The following is a 21085-nucleotide window of genomic DNA, read 5'->3' as shown; positions in this document are numbered from 1 at the left end:
CCATGCAATGCTCCTTCACCCACGCCAACTCAATATATTATATGTTGTACATATTCCGAATAATATATTAAAATAAATACTAATATTAATGTCTAAAAATTTATAAATATATATTTAATTTTGTAAAAATATGGTTAATGTTACTATAATTTAATATTAAATACCATATAAATACAAATTAATTATTCAATCGTCTACCTTTAATTTTTAAATTTTTTTAAATAAAAAGAGAATATTCCAGTGTACTTATCCAGTTTTGTCCAATTATTTCCAAACATTTGGCAAACCCTGTCTGGATTAATTGGTAAAATAACAAACAAGATAAGCATGAACTATGTAATAATGCAGACATTCTAACTCATTATATGATTGAAAACAAAATAATATTAAATTGAAAAAAATCTATTAGTTTTATGATTTTTTTATTTAGATATTTAAAGATTCATAGATATTAGAGGGTAATTAGGAAAATTTCTATGGTTTAATAATATACTAATTAAACCCTTAATTTAATCAATGTTTTCAATAGCGGTAATAATAATATCCGAGTCTCATGAATTTTTTTGTTAACAATAATGAATTGTGCAAATATAGATACTTGGTATAATGATAAAAAAATTAATATTTGATTTGGATAATTTTATGGGATTACAAAATAATATTTATTTAAAATATTTTTTATTAAGTTAATGTGATTATAAAGTAACATATGTTTTAAACACTATATATATATCATTTAACAATGAACATTCAATTATCATGTTGTAATAGATGGTGTTCGACCTAGCAACCTCTAGAAATAACATCAATTCCTTTGACTAATGAGATAAGTTGATTCATATATATTTTTTAGATATTGATAATATATACACATCTTATTGAATTACATATTTAAATATGAAATATCTAAGGAGAATAACACTCTTTTAATCACTGATGTCAATTCTTCTAACATTTGATTAAATAATTAATTTGATCATTTCTTTTTATCTTTTAATCTCAATTTTTTAATTTAAGATAAAAGACCTCTAACATTTGATTAAATAATCATTTTAGTTTCTATATTTTTACAATATTTTGATATCCAATATTTTACTTTAGACCAAAAAAATCTCTTGTTAACGAATGATTTCTATCTATAAAATAATTTTATTGTTTGAAAATAAAATATTAAAAATAAAATACTTTAAAAAAATAACGATTAAAGTTTTGATGAGTGAGTACTTTAACGAAGATTTCTACATATACAAAAATTTAAATTCAATATATTTCAACGACATCAAGTTGTTTGTTACTTGAACTAATCCGTTGGTAAATGTTAGATATTTATATATGTGTATGTGTACGTATATTTTTATAGTATAAAAGTAAGGTTGCAGTGTGAGCATGAGTCCGAGTTAGTTTATGGGCCTACGGTAATCCAGTGAAGACGACTCTCCACCGCTTATCACGAAATCCTTATCTTTGAACTCTTCTCATCACTTTGTCATCTCCTACATCTGCACAACAATTCCCATATCTTTTCATCTCTTCACTCGTCCAATAAATTTCCTTCCCTCTTTAATACCCTTCATCACCCCCCTCTTTTTACTCTCTTTCAGCTTCAATTTCGGTGGTTCCCTTTGCTCTGCTCTTCAAAGGGTTCCTATCTTTCTCAACAGACCCTCGAGAAAGATCTCTGCGCTTAACGCTCCACTTTTGGAGGATTCTTGATGGGTTTGGTTTCAGTTTTCTGGGAGATTTTGAGTAAACCCTCGATTGGGGATGTGTTGAGCGAGCTACTGATTTTCATAGCTCCCTTGTGGGTTGCTGTGATTGTTGGGGTTTTAGTTGGCTGGGCCTGGAAGCCGAAATGGGCGAATTTAGGCAGAGAAATCTTCATGGATTCTTCTGCTTCTAAGGAGTCAACTGCTTCGTCTTCAGAGTCTGCTTCTACAGGTTTTGGTTCGCTTCCGAACTTGAATTTGATGAAGCTTCAGTTGCCCAGTTGTTTCTCTTGGAGTTCAGACTATGGGGCTCAAATGGGTTCTTTCCCTTTGTCTCCTACTCATTCCAATTGCAGGTTTGGCGCTTTTTATGTATAAAATTTTAGTTCTTTTGATAGGATTAGAACTGAGTTGTATTTGAATTTGCCAACCGCTAAAGTTTTTTTGTAAAGGTGCAGTTCTTCTGAGGGTGGAAAGGAAAATCTGGGTTTTGTGACTGATGAGGATTTAGGGTATTTGTTTAAATTAGCTGAAGAAAAAGATGGAGGTCCTGCTTGGATTCATATGATGGATAAGTCGACTCCGACTATGGCTTATCAGGCTTGGCAAAGAGATCTTGATGTATGTATTTTTCCCTCTTCTATGTTTAATATATTCTTACCTGTTTGGAATTCGATTGGTGTGTTGAATTATATGTTTTTATTGTTCCTTAGATTGGTCCTACGCAGTATCGTAGCCGGACTGTGTTCGATGATGCCACTCCTGAGATGGTGAGAGATTTCTTTTGGGATGATGAATTCCGAGCGAAATCAAAGTGGGATGAAATGCTTCTTAGTGCTGAAACTCTGGAGTCGTCTGCCACTGATGGGACTATGGTTGTCCATTGGGTTCGCAAGGTTCGTAAAAAGTTTTCTAATGGTTTCTTTTTTGTTATTTTTCATTGTCTATAACATTGTTTTATGACCTGTTCTTTGGTTTGCAGTTTCCCTTCTTCTGCAGTGACAGAGAATACCTGATAGGTCGTCGGATTTGGGCGTCTGGGCAGACATATTACTGTGTTACAAAGGTAACATCCTATTCCATTCCCCGGTTTTCAGCTTTAAAAGTCTCTCCTATTTTCCCCTATATAATAGTCGTGTTCTCATATTGCATTCATAGTTGAGAAATAACTTGGTTGCAACCGATATTTAGATCAAATATTAGTGGGAACAGTTTCACTTTAAGCTTAGAAATTGTGAAGTTGATTCCTAAGCTTTGAGTTAATCTGATAGTTGCTTAGCTTAATCGACTTTCATTTATGAACTCTATGGTTCATTTCAATTGAGTTTGTTATACTTCATGCCATGACTAACATTTTGGCCAATTTGTTGTCTAGCTTTTGAAGTGCATAAGCTAAATTCTTAACATGTTTTGTGCCGTTGCAGGGAGTACCATATCCCTCTGTTCCTAGAAAAAACAAACCTAGGCGTGTTGATTTGTACTTCTCAAGTTGGCGCATTCGTGCAAGTAACGGACCATTTTCCCGTCTTTTTTTTAAAATTGTTTTTCATTTTTTTCTGTACTGTTAGAAGGTTTGAGACTTGTATTTTCTGAGAACATCGGAGAACTGGTTTTGGTACAAACCATAAAGAAACCAGAGAATGTCTAAATCTTCCTTTGTATGTTTCCTAGGCATATCGTGTTAAGTTAATATAATCCCATAAATAACTTGTACTTGCTATGTTTTAAACAGTTGAATCAAGGAACGGAGACGGTCAGCATAGTGCGTGCGAGGTGTTACTTTTCACCACGAAAATATGGGTATACCATGGGAAATTGCAAAGCTCGGGGTCAAGCTAGGCATGTGGGGAACGGTCAGGAGAATCGACCCTGGCTTACGTGAATATCAGAAGGAAAAAGCATCCGGAGCATCCAGAGCATCCCTATCTCATTGCGCTTCCATGGCTCATATAAACACTGAAGTAACCACAGACTATCTGAGATCCTTGGAAAGCCACGAAAACGATTCCTCCGAGCTCGAAACGAATAATTCATCAGAGAAGCCTTCGGGGAAGAACAACATTCCTAAACTTGTAGTTGTTGGTGGGGTCATCGCAGTCGCCTGTATTCTCGATAGAGGGCTCTTGACCAAAGCTGTTATATTCGGAGTGGCCCGAAGGTTTGCAAAAATCGGAAGACGGTTATAATCCCGAATAGTTTTGTCCAGCGAAAGCAGATTGCCATTGCAATGAAGTGAGATGGTTATGGATGAATCTTCTCACTCCCTGCTTTCAAAATATTGAAGTACGGCGATTATATTAGATTTTCATAATATTTGGGCCATGCAGGAGACGTAGAATCCGGTAAAATAGAATTGATCGGATAGATGAGGTTATTTTAATGGCCGTGTTTGAGGAACGATCTCGTAATCGAATAATATGTGAGTTTCCTTTTATTTTTCAGTAGCTCATCTATTGCATCATATAAATGTTCCTTTTTTTGCTCCTTGATTATGGTCTTCAAATGCCACATGAATGGCTATAGCCAGTGATGGAATCTGGTGATGATGAACAGCCAGTCTTGGATAGCATTGTTTAACTTCAGAGTTGAGTCTAATAATGTATAGATACAATTATGTTGATCTGCAACTCGTATGTGCAAGTTGATTCATAAGCCAATTCTCTCCGTTCAATTTTTGAAGGCTATAAGCATACTCTTTATATTTTATATCGACGGTCGAAGGTAGGCTTAATTATCCACATATGTAAAAAATAGGATTAATTATTTCAAATACCATCAACCTTTTTAGCGCTGATTTATTTATATCATCAACTGACTTGTTTAATTTTATCAATTTTAGCACTAATGTTAATTTTTAAATGTAATTATACCACTCATCCGTTAATGATTTAACGGCACGATGACATGACAGTTCCGTGTCGCGACGTAGATATCTTATCAAAACGAAGTCGTTTTGCTTGAAAAAAATTATTAAAATATTATGGTTAAGAGGATTTGAAACTGAGACCTATAAAAATTGTTCTTAAAGGCTACCTTAAGTTTTTTGTTATTTTTTCTAACAAATTTTTGGAACTCTTTGTTCCCAGAAGAAATATTTCTCCCAAACAAAACTCATCATCGTCGTACATAGAACATGAAATCATGGTTCGTGATTACTTAATGAACTCACGTGCTGCTTCTTCACACCATCACCGTCATCTTGATACGGTTTTGTTTTACGATCAAGTCAAATCGAAACTCAGCTGGACTTCAACAAGAATCAATTAGTGGAGAAGCTTTTCTCATTCTGTGTTTTACATCTGAGCATCGATGTTAGAGACCGGAAAACAACTTCTTCACAAGGAATAGTGAGCCCTTTGTTGTGACCGAAACCAAACTCTTCTTCAGCTAGATGGAGCAAGGTCTGGGACTCGGGGAGGGTCAAGAAAGAGATGGGAACGATGTATCTGCTCCTGTTTTCCCCCCACATATACAACGACGTGGCCTTTGGGGACATCCACAAGGAGTCCTTATTCATCGTAGCCTTGTTTCTTTCCCAAGCTGGAGCTTCTTTTCAGGATTTGCTTCATCACTGCTGCTTGAGCCACTTTGTTTGGTTTCCTGATAGCCATTGTGCCCTTCTTTCGAGACTGTAAAAACACTAAACTTGATGCGATTAAATGAGCAAAGAGACAATGGCTTTGAGGTGAACGAAGAGTGAGTGGGGGGAGGGGTGTATAATGGTGTGAGCTAATGGGTGTGAAGAAGCAGCACTTGATCGTAAAACAAAGCCGTATCAAGATGATGATGGTGGTGTGAAGAAGCAGCACTTGAGTTCATTCTCAACGTTGAGTAATCAAGAAACCATGATTTCATTTTCTGCTATGAACGACGATGTCTTCTAGGAACAAAGATTTTTAAAAATTTAGTAGAAAAAAATAATAAAAAACTTAAGGTAGCCCAGCTGTTAAGCAGTAAGAACAATTTCCATGTGTTTTGGGTTCAAATCTCTTTAACCACGATATTTCAATAGTTTTTTTTTTTTTAAGTAAAATGACTTTGTTTTGGTAAGGCATTCGCGTGTGTAACCTCACAGTACAGAGCTATCATATCATCGTGTCGTTAAATCGTTAACGGCGGAGTAATATATTTACACTTAAAAATAAATGTTAGTGTTAAAATTAACAAAATTAAAACATTGATGATATAAACGAGTCAACGCTTAAAAGTTAATGGTATTTAAAATAGTTAACCCTAAAAAATAATACACCATAATGTTTATTGTTCATAATAATATCTTCCTAAAAGATACAATTTTTTTGTGTAACCCTTGAATTTCGAAAAGATAGGAGTAATTGATTGAATGTATTTTTTGTGATATAAATCATAGAAGTACCATATATTTTAAATAATGCATGGACTGTAGATGACTAAAACGAAATAAATTTTAAATAAATTTTATTCAACAAGATAAAAGAAAATATAAGTTAAGTAATTATAATATATTACATATGAGAGTATGGTTGCGTGTATCAAGATTTTTTTGGGATGAACGGCATATGGTGAGTATGAATTGAAGATCTATGGTCGGGAGGTGACACCGATGTAATGGTTGCGTGTGTCACCGCTAGGGGGTGTAAACGAGTCGAGTCGAGTTCGAGTATTGCTGAGTTCGACTCGACTCGAAAACTCGCATGTTTAAAATTTTCAAGCTCGACTCGAACTCGAAATTCTAAACTGAAGTTAGTGAGCAGCTCGAAAAGGCTCAAAATGAAAAAAAATCTTAAACTTAACTCGATTGAAGCCTCAGACTCAAACTCAAACCTTAAATATAAGAAAATCTTATTGTATTTTCTTTAAAAATCAATACTTAAATATTAATATTATTAATAATTTATTTTTAAAAAAATAAAATCTTAATATATTATATTTTCGAGCTGCTCACGAGCTTTTCGAGTTGAATATCAAGTAGATCGTTTCGGCTCGTTAAGAACTCGAGTCTAGTCCATTCGATCTGAGTATTTATCAAGTCTTGATTGAGTCGATCTCGAGTAGCTCGCAATCTGTCTCGTCTCATTTACAGCCCTAGTCACTGCTGACCGAAGGTGGTGTGAACAAGAACAAGAGAAGAAGAAAAATGAGATTTTACGAGAGTTGAATGTCACGTCAGCAAAAATTAATGGGAAGTTACGACAATGACCTTACGGAAAATGAATTAAAAGTTCGATGACTATATTATAATTTTGAAAAGTTAAATGATCAAAATGCAAGAGATTTAAAATATCGGGACTATTTATAATTTTACCCTATATATTATTTAATTACTTATAATAAATAAACGACTTTTCAAAGGGGCTTAACTACACGTGGTCTCTTCCTAGTGGCTAAAGAGAGATTTGGGATACCCTGGACTCGACGTGGCACAGAAGGAAACACAAATTATTTTAAATCTTAAAAATATTAAAACTGTACTATATTGGGGAATCCAGGAAAAATTAGTATAAAAAGGCAGAGGGATGATGAAATAATTCAGAAAGGGGGAGTTGACGGAAAACGGAGAGAAGTTGTGGGAGGGATCCGGCTAAGTTTCGTCGGATTCCGTCCATTTTTCTTCTAAATTTCGGAAACTCTCTCTTATTCTCTAAATTTTCAATCGACGGAATCGAAAGGAATACCGGAAAAATGAAGGGATCTGGACCTCTTGTCGCTGCTTTGCTCGCTGCTTCCATAGCGGCTCTCTCGTCATTTTCCTCCGCCGGAATCCATAATGCTTCGTTCCCTCTTACCTCTTCTGATCAGGTATTATTCAGTTTCATTAAAAGAAAATCTGATTCAATGTTTATCTGATATCCTTTTCAATCGCCGATGAGTTCAATAGATTTCCATCCGAAATTTTGCCTGCTTCAATCTATTGTTTCTAGATCTGAATTTTTCTATTGTTTCTAGATCTGAATTTTTCTTACATTTTTCCGTATTAATTTCTATTAGATCAGGATATATTAATCGTAGCTTTAATTTGTTAATTTTTCTGTTTTATATAAGCTGTGGATTAATAATTTTTTTTTAAAAATCAATTATTTCAATAGACCTGTTATGAATTTCTTAGATCTTGAGATTCTATGTCGATTATGTAGGGGACAATGAACGGTGCGTTGAGTAGTTTAACGGTATTGGAACGGGAAAAATTTGCACCACGATTTGATGGGCTGAGATTCATAGAAACATTGATCACAGCTCACAGATAGGGGGAAAGGGTGCCGTTCTTTTCTATCCGTTTATTTTGTTTTCATTTCTCTAGTTTTTGAAGTTTTCATCTGTAACCCAAAAACATTTAATTTGTTACATTATGAATGAAATTTTGAATTGCAGAGTAGCTTTTTCCTGCTTGTTTGATAATCCTCTCATAATACGTCTGGATACATCATAGTAATTTGGATTGTGAATTTAGATATAGATATATATTCTATTTACTTTTATGAATTTAGATATATTATGACTTTAATTAATCAAAAAAATATTATGAATTTAATTAATCAAAAAAATATTATGAATTTAAGGTGGATGTGGATAATCATTATAGGATATTTATCATTTGAACTAGTATTATTTATGTTTGAATCATTATAATACATTATTTAAATTAGAGTGAAGAATATATTTGTTTTTAAAAGGGTTTGAATATTAATCAGTAATTTTTAACGAAATTAGATTCAGATTTGAGCGGATATTCAACTAGATATACAGATTTTGTATTGATCTATTAAAGCAAATTTGGTCATGGGAGTTCGTTCTTTTTTATCTGTTTTCATATTAATGAAATTTTCAGTTTGAAATAAAAATAGTGTTTAATACACTTTTAGATGTCTAAATTATATTTCAAATTGATATATTTTAAATTGATTTTTAGTGCTAAAGATTCTTTATTAAAAATAAACGACTAACGTTTTCAACGTTATACTTTTAGGTGTTTAGACTATAACGATTTAATAGTCATTTATTTAACACATGTCATGAATATAAATTTTTAAAAAGACTTAATATACTTTTAGGTGCTTAAATTATATATTTTGGTGCCTAAAGAAGTTTTTTACTAAAAATAGATGTCTAACGTTTTTAATGTTACACTTTTTAAGTGCTTAGACTGTAATGGTCGTTAATTTTGATCGTTATTTGACATGTGTCACGCATATAAAATTTCAAAAAAAAAAATTAAAAAAGATACACTTTTAGGTTCCTAAATTATAGCTTAAATTGATTTTTGGTGCCTAAAATTTTTTCATTAAAAGTAGGTGTCTAACGTTTTCTCCGTTACACTTTTAGGTGGCGTTTGGTCCGCTGGAATGTTTATGAGGAAATTGAAATCTGTAAAGGAATTGAAATCTGTGAAGGAATTGGAATCTGTGAAAGAATTGGGATATGTAGGAATTGGAATCCAATTCCATATTCTGTTTGGTTCGCAGACATGTCAGATGAATTTGATTTCAGTAATGTAAAATGACAGAATTGCCCTTTTTGTTTTTTTGCTTTATTTTAGTTTATTTTACAATTTACATGTAATAATATATTATAAAAAATTAAAAATATTAAATTTTTATTTTATTGATTGATTATTCATTTTAATAAATTATAAAAATCATGCTAATAAACATTATAAGTTAAAATCATCGCAATCAAAATATGTTAATAAGTTACCAAAAGAATGAACAATATTTCAATACATTTCAATCGGAGTATGTTAATTAGTTACAAAAAAATATACCAAAAACTATTTTTATTCAATATATGAATTAGAAACTCGACCCGACATGACTCAAAATAATAAAAAAATTATTTTTATTCAATAAAAACATTGACTTAATTGAAAATATATATATATATAGGGGTATTATTATAATTATTCCTAAATATATAAGGTAAAATTATATTTTTTTTTTGGGGTCGGTCCAGTTTTTTCACCCTAAACCCGAACCCGACCCGAACTGACCCGAATATCACACTTAAAAAAACCCGACCCGAATATCACACTTAAAAAACCCGACCCGACCCGGACAAAATAAAGTCTCATCCGACCCGACCCGAATATATGAATTAGAAATCCGACCCGACCCGAAATAATAAAAAAATATTTTTATTTAATACAAACAGTGACTTAATCCATCCCGACCTGAATTATATATATTTTCGGGTCGGTCTGGTTTTTTTCACCCTAAACCCGAACCCAACCCGACCCGACCCAAATATCACACTTAAAAAACCTGACCCGAACAAAATAAAGTTTCATCCGACCCGACCCGAATATATGAATTAGAAATCCAACCCGACCCAACCCGAAATAATAAAAAATTATTTTTTATTTAATAAAAACAATGACTTAATCCAACCCGACCTGAATTATATATATTTTCAGGTCGGTCCGATTTTTTCACCCTAAACCCGAACCCGACCAAAATAAAAGTTTCACCCGACCCGACCCGACTCGAATATATGAATTAGAAACCCGACCCGACCCAAAATAAAAAAAAATATTTTTATTCAATATATGAAAAAATTATCAAAGGATTGATGAGGGTAATATGGTCAAATTTCAATTCCCTCCAACAAGGGAATTGAATTCCATCCATTTTTGATATAATTCACTTTCCCTCATTTGATATAATTCAATTCCATCATGGATTCCAATTCCCTTGAAAAACTTGAACCAAACATGGGAAAGTGGTGGAATTGGATTCCAATTCCCACCAATTCCAAGGAATTCCATCCAACCAAACGCTACCTTAAGGTGTGTTTGGTTCACGGAATGTAAGATTACCAGTGGGAATAAAAGATTACCAGGGAATAGGATTATTGAGAATGTTGTATTTTGTGTTTGGTTGGTTTAGCAAAAAAGTAAGATTACCGTGTTTGGTTGAAAGAATAAAATATTATTAGAATGTATATTTGACCAAATTGTCTTTATTATATATTTGTTTTTTTAACAAGTTGAATTATACTATAATATTACTATAAGATATTTATATATTTTCTTTAAAAAATTAAATTCATAAAATTTATTTAATTTTTTTACAAAATTAAAAATATAAAAAGGTTTAATGAAAGGGTAAAATTTTATTTTAACCCCTGAACTTCATATAAAATTTTAATTATAGACTTTTTTTGTAAATCTAAAATAGTTTAAGGATAAATTTGTAATTTAACATTCGTAGAATTTTAAAAAAAATTCAATGACAGAAGAATTATATTTTTGAAAATAAATTTTTTTAAAAGCATTTTGGTCCAAAACGCCGGTAATCCAACAATACCTAAGGGAAGGGAGGTAATGACATTCCCGGTAATATACCCAAAAACATTTCAGGGAATGAGATTACCGGCCAACCAAACGGGGGATATTTCCCGAACCAAATAACCCCAATAATATTTAAAAAATTCAAAAAAAAAATTAAACCCCCGATGTCCCTCTCGCTCCTATTACCCACCTCTGACAACGACGAAAGGTCATCATCGGTTGAGTTTTATTTGGAGCAGAACGAGAAACTTAATGGTGGTGATCGTATGACGTACGATCAGCTGTAGATGTTGAAATCGTCGGAAAATAACAAAGAAAAACTTAGAAAACCGATGACCTTTTGCAGCGATTTTCACGAAGATCAGTGTAGTTTCACGGTGGGTGGATGACTGAATTTTGGCCATGGCAACAAGACAATTTTGATGGTGTCAACGGTGACGGCCACAGACCAACGACAATTGATCGACAGTGAAATTTTAGGTTTTTCATGTTATTTTAAATTATAATATTAAATCTTTTTTTCTTTTGAAATTTTATGTGTGTGACACATGTTAAATAATGATTAAATTTAACGGCAGTTACGATCTAGACACCTAAAAGTGTAATGTTAGAAACATTAGACATCTCTTTTTAACGAAAAATTCTTTAGGAGTTAAAAGTCAATTTGAGGTATATTTAAGGTATCTAAAAGTATATTAAGCCTTAAAAATAAAAAAATATAAAATGTATTCACACCTAAAAATATAACGAATAAAACGTTAGATATTAATTTCTAATATTTCAGGCACCAAAAAACAATGTGATGTAGAATTTAGACCATTAAAAGTGTATTAAGCATAAAAATAATAATGGTTGCTCCACATTCTGTCACCCGACCTTTTAAATTAACACTTCCATTTTATATATTATTTTTAAATAGTTTAAAATAGGGATGGACATTGATCGAGTTGGATCAAATTTTTGGTCCACTCGATTTTACCCGAGAACAAATGAGCCTCCACCCGAGACCTGATCTGACCCGATCAAAACAAGAGTTCACCGACCCGAATCCGACCTGACCCGATCTAAAATAATAAAAAATATTATTTTTATTCAATAAAAATAGTGACTTAATTGAAAAAAAATTATATATAGAGGGATATTATTATAATTATTTTTAAATATATAATGTAAAATTATCTATATTTTCGGGTCAGATCGGGTATTTTTCAACCTAAACCTAAACCCGAACATTACACTTAAAAAAATCCGATCCGACCCGATCGAGTCGGGTTCGAGTCTCATGGCCATCCCTAGTTTAAAATGATAATAAAAGTAATATTTATAAAAAATAATCTTTAATAATGTATATGCATTTTATAGTCATATTAGTTTAAATTTGAAATTGTCCATCTAGCTAAGTTGGTAGAGCACAAGGCTCTTAACCTTGTGGTCGTGGGATCGAGTCTCACTGAGGACAATTCATAACGGAGATCTTTTACGGAAACTGTTTTCAACATAATGTTAGGGTCAACCTACTACATTACATCCCTTACCCCCATTACATATGAAAATAACGTCAGTTAAGAAAGAATTAATTTAAATTTGAATAAAAACAAACATGAAACCACCGACTTTCGAATACTAATCAAAATTTTCGAAAATGGCCATATAAGATCAAAATGTAAAGATTCTCTGAAAAAATAAAAACGCTTCTGCTCAATTTTTTTTAGAGAATCTCTATGCATCAATGAGGGAATACAATTATTCAGAAAAACATGAAATGTGTGGAGTTGAATTAAAAGATGAAAAATATGTTATGTAGATACTATTTTCTTTCTAGTAGTGCTGCAGGTGCTCCGTTGGTGGACAGGACCGGTGGTCGCAAGGGTAAAGAGGTTTTAGGGGACAAAGTTCGCGGGAATGGTACCAATCGTAAAGCATCTCAAGCTGTTCAGAGTGTGCCCTCGCCGTGGGACCAGATCGTCCCATCAGATACAATTTTTGAGGGAGGGAGCGAGTCAACGAGCACTGGAGTAAGTCCGATAGTACCATTGAATGGTGTAACTAATGTTAGTAACAGCCTTGGGGAATCTCCAGGTTGGGCGTGGAAGGAGTTTGACTCCTCAGGCTAAGGTGCTCAAAGCCAAGAAATAGACTGGCCATAAAACTCCAGGGAGGGCACTGCTCTCCGATTGGATTCAGTCAGCCACTCGATTGTTTGATAAATTAAGAGAAGATCCGAATAGGGATCCAGGTGGGACTACGGATGCGAACCATATGGAGGAGAACAACGATTTGGCTAGCGAGAGTTTAGCTCCGCCGGGTAGTACCTCTTTTTAGTTTGTTTTTACCCATGGTTAAATATCTTTTTTGGAACTGTCAGGGCGTTGCAAGCCCTACTTTTTGTCGCTTTTTCAAGAATTTTCTGAAGATTCATCATCCTTCGGTTGTCTTTTTGTTTGAGACAAGAGTTAGTGAGGTCCGGGCAGATGGGGTTATCCGTCAGTTGGGCTTTCCGAATTCGTTTAGAGTAGAGGCTTCTGGTTTTAGTGGCGGTATTTGGCTTCTGTGGCGGGATGAAGTTCAAGTTGAGATTCTCAGTCTTGCAAACCAGTACATCCATTCTAGAGTCCGCTATTCGAATCTATCGGATCTAATTTATATTATGGCTTCTGATTTTAATGCTTTGTTGTGTGCGTCGGAGAGAAAGGGTAGTGTTGTCGGAAGAACGAGAATTAGCCGTGGTTTTTCAAATTTTGTCTTTGATAATGGTTTGGTGGATCTCGGTTTCCTTGTTTTCCGCTTCACCTGGGCCCAGGGATCTCTCTATCAGCGAATTGATCGCTGTCTTGTGAACGCGGATTGGATTCTTCGATACTCGGCATTTTCTGTTACTCATTTGGGGAGGATTGGTTTGGATCATTGTCCTCTTCTTCTTCATGTTCAGTCCCAGGTGGTGTCTTTTAGATCCCCTCATTTCCGCTTTTTATTTGCTTGGCAGAATCATTCGGAGTTCAAGGCTTTATTGCGGGACTCCTGGCGGAATCAGGAAGATGTCATGGCAAATCTGGCTACTCTTCAATCCAAGTTGGTAGACTGGAATAATGCGACTTTCGAAAGTATTGGGAAACGAAAAAAAACTATCTTAGGTATTCAAATTGTCTTGGAGACCCGTCATTCGGATTCTCTTCGGGCTCTTGAATATAGTCTTAGAGAGGAGTTAGAGTCAGTTTTTCAGTGAGAGGAGAGTTTGTGGTTCCAGAAGTCGCGCTGTAATTGGAATATGTTCGGGGATCGAAATACAAAGTATCTTCATGCCTATGCGAAGGGGAGACGTGGGATTAACACAATTACAGCTTTGCGTGATGATGATGATGATTGGATCCCGGGGAGCTCCTTAATCTTACTTTACCCGTTAGCTCTGTTGAAGTTCGTCAAGTTGTTCATGACATGCAGTTGGGAAAAGCCCCAGGTATTGATGGTTTTCATGCTTATTTCTATCAACAGAATTGGGATGTTATAGGTCCAAGCGTGTGTGATGTTATTCGAAGAGCTTTTGAAAGTGGTGAGATCCCTGCGGAAATTAATCGAACCCTGCTGTTTCTTACTCCAAAGAACAATTCCCCCAAAATTTTCAGTCATTTCTTACCGATTAGCTTGTGCACGGTGGTGTTTAAAATCTTATCGAAAATTATAGTTAATCGGCTCAAGCATTTTCTTCCGAAATGGATTGCTGAATCTCAAACTAGTTTTGTTCCAGGTCGTTGTATAACGGATAACATAATTATTGTGCAGGAGATGGTTCATTCAATGAGGCTCAAACGGGGTAGAAAGGTATGTATGGCCATTAAAATTGACCTTGAGAAGGCTTATGACAGCTTAGAAATGGGACCCCAAGCGGAGATTCACTACCAAGTCTGCGTATGAGGCTCGAATGGGAGGTATTTCGACAGTAGGGGATTATGGATGGAGGATTATTTCGGGAGAAATTAATCTCAGTGACAAAAAATGACTTATAATATACGAATTTAACCAATTTTTTTTGGATTTTCCAAAATGACCAACAAATTCGCAACGCAAACTCCAATTTCGCAACCCAGTTTCCAATTTCGCAACGCGAATATGTAAATCGCAACACATAAGTTAAATTCGCAACGCGATATTCAAATTCGCAACGCGATAGTCAAATTCGCAACACAAAATCAAATTCGCAACTGAATTTCAAATTCGCAACTGAATTTCAAAATCGCAACACAAATGTTTTGGGTATATAACAATTCAGCAGCAGCAACTCATAACCTAAATCCCTAAATCGCAACTCATTCCATCTCCATCTATCACTCTCTTCGGCGACATCCGTTCCTATATCCAACGACATCCTTCCCCATTTCTAATTTTTTTTACATAATTTTATTTCTATATAATTTTTCAATGATTTCTCTCCCAAATTATCAACTATCAACTTAATAAAGGTATGTTTTTCTCTAAGTTAGTGATGATATCTAGTTTATAGCTCGTTTGTTTAGTAAATTAATTTACAATTTGTAGAATGAAATCATCTAATGTTGATCATGTTTGGATAGATTTGTGTTTTGGAGGGTTATGGGAGAATGTTCATGGTGTTTTACAATATGTGTCTTTACCCATGAATCTTCAACTAAAACTGTCATTAAAAAAGTTAACTTATGAAACTCTAATGTTACATGTTGTAAAGAAATTGAATTTAGAGCCTCTAAGTGGATTTATGCTATCTTATCAGAGAAAAGGTAATGTAACACCCCTAACTCATATTCGACCCGAATACAAGTCCGAGATGTCACATTGACTTTTCAAACTTTGATTCTTAAAGAAAAATCCTGGGAATTTAAAACTTTCATTAAAACAAAATACTTTAATTTACATAAAAGAGACCACTTAATACAAAATCGATCAGAGCATTCGTAATTAACTAATTATTACATACCAACACTTTATACACAACAAAATACCTACTTTGTTAATTACTTCTGATCTAATTTCTTAGTAATGTTGATATCCGTGCCATTGCTATTGTGAATCTTCTTATTTCTTGGTACCTACGTGTAAATCACTTACACGCTAAGTCATAGACTTAGTGAGGCAATAAATGAATATGCAACAATATCTTCATGAATATACATTCTTACCATTTCCTTCATGACATTTCAATATGCATGTATCTATTACACAATAACATATATAATCATATCATGCATGTACAAAACTTACCTTCTTGTACCACTTTCACTTTACTTTGTATTTCAATGGCCCATGTATATTATTGAGAATAGAGGTATGTGAGTGGATTGAGGTTGTGCACTAATGCTGCCACCACAGCTCGTATCAATTCCCTCATGGGGCACAGAACCTTAGTTCAGTATTCGTCCCGAAGGACTGTCATATATGTTCCGTAGGACCACTACATCTCGAAGGACTACGTCCCGAAGGACTATTATACCCTCGACTCTTAGCATGTCAATTACACCTATAGCTCTCATATCATATACTATGGGCATTATTCTTATATTTTATATGTTCATGTACTCATGTCATTTCTCTTGTGATCATGTAGTTCATGTCATTTCTCTTGTGATCATGTAGCTCATGTCATTTCTCTTGTGATCATGTAGCTCATGTCATGTTCTCATATCACATATCATATCACACGTGTATTTGAATCTATTCATATATATACATCATTTATCCAATCACATGAACATATATATGCCTTATGCATGTATTACAATAATTATCATGCATGCATGTTCACAACCATTGTACTATGAAAATCAATATAGGAATTAGACTTATCACAAGTCTTATTCCATTATACTATACATATATTATGCACTCACCTTAACTTTGCTTTGATTCGATTCTAATCCTTTGATCATTCCGGAATAAGCTTACTTTTAGTATCTACATAATAACACATGGATCTATATCAGTATTATAGCTAATATACTCTAATGGTTCACTCTTTTAGATTAAGATAAATGCCAATTTCCCCTTTTAATGAAGGTATGCATCGATGCACTACTTGTGCATCGGTGCATAAAATGCATTCGATGTTTTATTATTAATGGGATGCATCGATGCATGCCTTATGCATCGATGCACTAATTGCATTCGATCTTTTTTATTTTAAAAGAGTGCATCGATGCACTACTTGTGCATCGATACACCTTCAAACACTTTCTGGGTTTTAACCTTGATGCATCGATGCACTATGAATATGCATCGATGCACTCTGCCCAAAATCCTCTTTTTGAACCCGAAAATTATTCATTTTGGATTAAATCCTTCATGTTTAATCTTATTCTTAACTATAGTACACATCCTTAAACCAATTTAAACTCATTTATTTCATCTTAAACCTCCAAATTCTATCCTTCATATATAATTCAAGAATTACATCAATAAATCAACATGTTTGAATTCCACTTCTAACACTTCGTATATCTTAACTAGATTGATGACAAGTCAAATTTAACTTTCAATTCTAGTTATGAACTCTATTCCAAGATTTCATTTAAGAACTTCAAATCTTAAATCTCTCCTAACTCCATCATCCTTTGATGTTAAAATAACTTAAGCTTTCCTTAAGCTTAGTTATCATCTAATAATCAAAACCCAATATTAAATTTAACAAGAAACTCAATAATCAGAAATCTTACCTTTGCTTTGGTTCACACGCACAAGGAAGAAAGAAGAAGAAGAGAACTCTGGAAGTCTTGGGTGTTTTCTCCCCTTCTACCCACGTGTATCCTTATATACATACTTATCCCTTCTTTAATTATTTTTCCTTGCAATTACTCTATTGTCCTTCCATTCCTTCTTCCTTTCAATTCCAGCATACACAATAATTTACATATAAATCTTTATATTATTCATTCATTTTATTCTAACCATCAAATTCTGAGACTTTATAATTTAGTCACTAACCCGGTATTGAGGATGTTACAGGTAAAGTTTATTTGTTAACTGACAATAAAGATGTTGAACGATTCATTACTTACATTAGTGTTTCGCAAGAAGATGATGTTACATTGTATGTTGTTGAACCTAGAAGTAGTGAAGTTGGGTCAGTAGCGGGTAGTAATCAACTAAGTTCTTCAACCCAAAATTTAATGGTTCCACCACAATTTCATCACCAAGCAAATTTTGTTTCACCACATTTCCAATACCAAACACAATCTCAAAACCCACAACCTTTTCCTAATCCAAATCTCAATCAACTTTCAGCACCAAATTCCGGTTTTCGTATTGACCAGTTAAACGATTATGAGCCAACAGAAAAAATTGTGAGTACTAGTCAGTATTCGAAATTTGATCTTGGTCAATACCCGAACTTTGATCTTGGGGAATACTCGGATTTTGATGATGTGATGGAAAAAGAAACAGACCCTGCATGTAATGATTTTGATATTGGTCAATACCCGAATTTTGATGATGAAATAGCCGCTGCCGAGGAAGATGTTGTTGATGATAATGAGGAGGAAGTTACGACTGTGAATGAACATGTTAAACATCTATTCTGTAATTCATATAACCCTGAAGAAGAAAAAGAAGAAGAATAAGTTCCCGAAGAAAGGAAAAAGAAGAAAATGCCACGGGAGTATAACTCGAATATGCCAGAATTACTTCAGATACCGGAAGAAGAGTTTGTAAAGATAGCAGTTGATTGTTACACAAAAGTTATTCGTATCAAGAATGATGATTGTTTTGATACAAAGGAAGACTTGAAGATAACTTTGTATACGAAATGTGTGAAAGGTGGCTATCAACTAAAAGTTAACAAATCAAGCAAAGATCGTTTCGAAACAAGGTGTATGATTGACAAAAACTGTACGTGGCGTATGATTGCAAAGAGGATAAAAGATTGCGAAATGTTTCAAGTTAGGACTTTTATTGATAAACATACATGTTCAAGAACCCAAGTTTTTCCTCACCATAGACAGACAAACAAAAAGGTGTTGGGTGGTTTTCTGGCTGAGTTAATGTTTTTGAATAGAAGGGTATATCGGGGACATGCAATTATGACTGACATGAATGCTCGGTTCAAGATTAGTATCTCATATCTCAAGCTTGGAGAGCCAAATGATATGCCTTGGAATTGTTAAGGGGGTCGCCAAAAGCATCGTTTGCCCAACTGTCGGTTTATTGTCACAATTTAAAGCTGAAAAATCCTAGGTCGGTAACTCATATCAAAACAGATAGAGATGGACGCTTTGAGTTGTTGTTTATCACCATTGGTGCTGCGGCTAGTAAATAATTATAATTTTGTTGACTCATTTTTGTTAGTTGTATGCATTTCATGTTTAAATGATTATATTTATTGTGTATATGATTTTGTAGATTCGTTCATTTATTACTTGCATGCGCCCAGTTATTATAGTTGACGGAGCACATTTGAAAGGTCGATACCTTGGAGTAAACTTATTAGCAGTAGCCATGGATGTTAATAATAGGATACTGCTAATAGCTTACGGGGTTGGCAAATCTGAAACCTCTGATTCATGGACATGGTTTATGGGGCATCTTAGGGATTGCATAGGTCCTATTAGCAATATGACAATCATATCTGATAGGGCAAACTCAATTGACAACGCTGTTAGAAGGTGTTTCCCAGATGCTTTTCATGGACTTTGTTGTGTTAATTTGTACATAAATCTAAAATCAAGGTCTAAAGGTATAAAAAATCACAAATGGGCATACTGGAAGGCTGTAAAAGCTTATCGGGAAGTAGATTTTAATAAGCATATAAATTGTTTAAGACGTGTTTTGTCTCAATGTGCTCAAGCACTAGAAGATTTCGGGTTTGAAAGATGGTCAAGAGTACATCAACTTGGAGCAAGATATGGTTTCATGACGTCTAATAGTGCAAAATCAATCAACGCTCTAAGTCGTCATTCCCGGAAATTACCCATTACTATGTTAATGGAGTTTTTTCGAGCCTCTATTCAACAGTGGTACTACAAGAAAAGAAACCATGCAGGTATTATTTCTTTAAATTCGTAACTTATCATATATTTTACTAAGTATTATTTATTTAAATTTACAGGAACATTGGAACGTTGTGTTACACCATGGACTAAAAAAAGATAACGAAACGTGTTATGAAGTCAACGTCATAGAGAGTTGAACCATGTTCAAACACTTTGTTTGAAGTATTGGATAATAACTTAAATGGGCTTGTCGATCTAAATGCAAAGACGTGTAGTTGTAAGAAATGACAAACATCTGGTTATCCGTGTGATCATGTTATAAAAGTTGCTCTTCATCTAAACCAAGATGATTCAAGCGCATACGCTATGGATTGCTACACTACAGAAGTATATCGACAGACTTATGCCGAGATTGTCTACCCATGTCCACATCCTTCTGAGTGGGACATACCAGATGACTTACAAACAGTTTTGCCACCAGTCATGGACAACAGGCTACCTGGCCGACCAAAAAATCACGATCGTATACCATCTAAGGGTGAAGAGAATATGATATCGACATGTAGTCAGTGCAAGGAAAGTGGTCATACAAGGTTGACCTGTGGATCACTAGTGCCATCACAATCATCTTTTCCTCTACAAAAAAATGGATCCTCATCAAAATCCAAAGCTCATGTGGTGCCAAGCAAAAGGAAATCAAAATCCCAATCACAACCGGCTTCACCTTTTGGGACTTATTAACTTAGGTGATTTTTAAATGCAAACGTTGTATTATGTGTATTTTATGTGTGAATGCATACATTTTCAATTAGACATTCATTAGTAACTTGAGTTTGAACATTGCTATGATCTATTCAGTTTTTATCATGTTGGGATTTTCTCTTGTGTTTGATTGCTTGGATAGTTGTTCTCTTGCTTTTTCAAGTGTCCTTAGCTTGTATTTATAGCTTGGAATGTGTTTGATGTTGTATATAACTTGATGTTTATGTTGCGATCAACGCGAAAGTCAAATTGGCAACGCGAAAGTTAAATTCGCAACGCGAAATAAGCGTTGCGATAGTCAAATTCACAAACCGAAAATCGCGTTGTGAATTTAACTTTCATGTTGTACATTATTTGAACATTGTTATGGGTATATTATTTGGAAAATAATGTTCTGGACTTCTTTA

General features: G+C 34.0%; 1 pseudogene; it reads left to right on the top strand.

Annotated features, from left to right (window-relative positions):
- The first annotated feature begins 1712 nt into the window (after positions 1–1712).
- On the top strand, positions 1713–3892 carry LOC120135222 (annotated as a pseudogene).
- Positions 3893–21085: the final 17193 nt, after the last annotated feature.

Source organism: Hibiscus syriacus, unplaced genomic scaffold (genome assembly GCF_006381635.1).
Source record: "Hibiscus syriacus cultivar Baekdansim isolate YM2019G1 unplaced genomic scaffold, ASM638163v2 tig00110602_pilon, whole genome shotgun sequence".
Classification (NCBI taxonomy): Eukaryota; Viridiplantae; Streptophyta; class Magnoliopsida; order Malvales; family Malvaceae; genus Hibiscus; species Hibiscus syriacus.
This window is presented reverse-complemented; position numbering and strand designations above follow the sequence as displayed.